The sequence below is a fragment of the Rhagoletis zephyria genome, unplaced genomic scaffold (genome assembly GCF_001687245.7).
Source record: "Rhagoletis zephyria isolate East Lansing unplaced genomic scaffold, Rhagoletis_zephyria_1.1 Rzeph_scaffold_01748, whole genome shotgun sequence".
Classification (NCBI taxonomy): Eukaryota; Metazoa; Arthropoda; class Insecta; order Diptera; family Tephritidae; genus Rhagoletis; species Rhagoletis zephyria.
Genome location: NW_016158832.1, coordinates 61,191 through 64,509, shown reverse-complemented (window position 1 = coordinate 64,509; position 3,319 = coordinate 61,191). Strand labels below are relative to the sequence as shown.

The 3,319-nt window shown below is 34.8% G+C and overlaps 1 long non-coding RNA gene across 3 annotated transcripts; it reads right to left on the bottom strand.

Annotated features, from left to right (window-relative positions):
* Positions 1 to 1,353: 1,353 nt before the first annotated feature.
* Positions 1,354 to 3,319, bottom strand: LOC108365015 (uncharacterized). Of its 3 annotated transcripts, none has more exons than XR_001847864.1 (2): positions 2,757 to 3,319; positions 1,354 to 1,660 (listed from the first exon to the last, which is right to left on the bottom strand). It is a non-coding gene; the product is annotated as an uncharacterized LOC108365015 (long non-coding RNA). The 3 variants fall into 3 exon arrangements; XR_001847866.1 differs by having other exon boundaries at positions 2,814 to 3,319; XR_001847865.1 differs by having other exon boundaries at positions 2,963 to 3,313.

The following is a 3,319-nucleotide window of genomic DNA, read 5'->3' as shown; positions in this document are numbered from 1 at the left end:
ACAAAAGTTTCTCGGTCTGAACCCAGACTAAAAACATTCCTGTTTTTGTAAACTACAGAAAAAATTAAAACCTCGTTAGCTGTTAACGGCAATTTTTACCAGAAAAATTTACATTGGGAGGATTTGCTAGGGTTCTACTCGTGTGAATTAAACATGCAAGCTATATTTAGGTTAGGTAAATAAATAAGGTTTGTATTAAGTTCAAGTAACACTAATTCTTGTACATTGTAAAAATGTTCAAACATTTAGAATATGTAGTTCCTACACTGTGCATCAGCCAAAACCAACTTTTTAAGTGGCCTGGTACCGGTGGATGAATTTAAGAAATTGTTAAATTTTTTAACATCCAAGAATTTCCAACTTATAAAACCCCATCTCCAATGGCATTCTGGCTCAAAACAACTTTTGTTTATATTTGGGAAAAAATTATACATACATATGTACATAAATTATAGAAAGACCCATATTAATATATGACAAAATGTTAAAAATAAAATATTTTAAAAAGTTTTTTCTAGATTTGCATTGCAATTAAACTGCCCTTCAGTAAAAAAAAAACTAAAACTGTTGGTTTTAGCGATTTAAAGGTATTAGTTGTTGTTGTTGTTGTAGAAGCATACAAGTTCCCCAAAGGGTTTTTGGGGAGTGTTGCTGGAGTGACAGTCCTTGGCCAGATATAAATCTGGGTCGTCCGGTTACGTAGACCCGACTGTCGTGGTATTAGTAAACATAAGCGATGGCGTGACGTTACGAAAAACAAATGGATTTTAACTTGAGCAAAAACTCTTGAGTTGCAAAACTCTTTTCTGCTTTTTGTTTAATCAGCTGAAGTATCTGGCGTGACGTTACATGACGTTGCGTTACTAAAATTACGATTAGAATTGTGAACGGGAAGAAAAACGCATTTTATGTCGAATATTCTTTTTATTTTGACATCTTATTTTCAACTAAGCATGCCAAATGTGAAGCAAATCAGAGCATAAATACGGTTTTTCAAAATATCTCGACCCTGACGCCACCTAACGAGGCTATTTTTGGCAAAAATGGCTCTGCTTACATAACAGTATGTATTATAAAAAGCAGCCAAATCGGCCTACAAGGACTTTAATTTTTTGCGGTAGACNCAAATGTGAAGCAAATCAGAGCATAAATACGGTTTTTCAAAATATCTCGATCGATCTATCTTCGCTGGAATCGGCCATATGTAAAACATTTAGGAAAGAGTGAAACTTTCTCCAATTTTATTACTATGCGTACAGATGTAAATGTATGAAATGATAAGAATTGTTAACAGGGGAGCTATTTATATTTATTTCTTGTTTTTGCTTTTTGAAGTTGTAAACTCTTACTTACCTCATTGATTAGTTTTTCACCGACGTAAGCGGAAATTGATATTGGTCGCTTGCAAGATGTTAGTTGCCGCCGTTGTCGTTGTGTATTCGTCGTCGTTTATTGTTAATCCGTTTTTATTTTATTTTTGCTAATTTAACGAATATGTATATACATATAGTATGTACATATGTATGTAAGTATGTATGTAAATGTTAAGAATTTTCTATGCTGAACTTAAGTAACAGTTAACTTTTTGTAGGGTTATTTTTGATAAGCCAATTATTATAATACATTTATGTATCTCTTTACAATTGAACACTTGAAATATCTATAATAATACAATATTTATGAATTACAGCAGTGTTTAGAAACTTAAACAAATCTTAGCCAATGATGTTGAGCAACATTTATATATATACATTACTAGTTTCTTATTAAGCGTTACTTTTTGATGTAAAAGGCAAGGAAAACTAAAAATGCACCGCTTCTTAAATGTCCGAACTATTCATTGCATTTTTATTAAATTTTATCCAGTGAAACACAAATTTGCTATTACCGAAAAAGCCACAGAAACTTCATTACATATGTATATCCAAGAGAATACGAAAACATTGCCCTAGAGAGCCCTTAGAAATATGGCAAAAAGTCACAATTTTCAATTGCAACCACAGTATTTTTTCGTAGAATTCCTTTCTGCGTAGGCTGCCTTCGGCCGAGCTGAGGGTTAAAACCCTTACTAAGTAGAATTCTATTTTCTGTATTGCCCAGAAGAGGGGTATTGCCCAGAAGAGGGTAGCCTTTTTCAAGCGGGAAAACGCAAGTGAAAATTATCATTTGTGGCAATTTTTCTAAGGCCCCTCCCCGGGTCCCAAGCTTCCCGGCTGTATTTATGTGCGTGGTAGTATTAGAGGGGGCTTGTCTAAAATGGGGAGTGGGAGGTGCCACTCCGCCTCACCCTTAGTCAAACGTCCCTTTAACAATCGGCCATATAGGAAAATTGTACTGCAAAGTTTGTAAACCTGAACTCAGTTATTTCTGAAAATTCTTTTCCCCAAAATAAAATGGCTTTTCTCGCGAAATAAATAAATTTTATAGAAAATCTAATAATTGATTACATCAATCCTGTATACCTTACTTTGGCAACCCTTGAACTCGAAAGNGGGTCCCAAGCTTCCCGGCTGTATTTATGTGCGTGGTAGTATTAGAGGGGGCATTTCTAAAATGGGGAGTGGGAGGTGCCTCTCCACCTGACCCTTAGTCAAACGTCCCTTTAACAATCGGCCATATAGGAAAATTGTACTGCAAAGTTTGTAAACCTGAACTCAGTTATTTCTGAAAATTCTTTTCACCAAAATAAAATGGCTTTTCTCGCGAAATAAATAAATTTTATAGAAAATCTAATTGATTACATCAATCCTGTATACCTTAGTTTGGCAACCCTTGAACTCAAAAATGTACTTATGCGCTGGTTACTGCTCTACCTCTTTACACTACTTTTCTATCGGCTGTCCCGGAATACTACTTCCCCTCCCACTTGAATTCCAAATGCAATTGCTTGTCGAATTAGTATTAAAATTGATAACTACATATATTTTCCACAGAACAAATGTTTATCGACTTTGGATTTTACTTTCAATTATATTGCGAAACATCCGCAATTACTGCATTCAAATGAATTTACTGCTTTTCATTAACTTTAAAGTCCATGCAAACACACACATACGCACTAACAAAAACGAAGGCAGGTTGGCTGTTCACACGCCCATAAGCTGCAAATACACTAGGCATAGATTTTATATGCTGTTTTTCCTCTTATCAATTTCAGTCCAACACCAAATCTATTGCACAAAGATTTATTGTTCCATTGGGTGGTTGTAACATAAAATTCACAAATTTAAAAATTATGTTGCCAATCCGCCGTAGCAATCACTCGCACACATCAGAGAAAAAAACGAAACTGATAGCTCACAATCGAACCGATGACAGG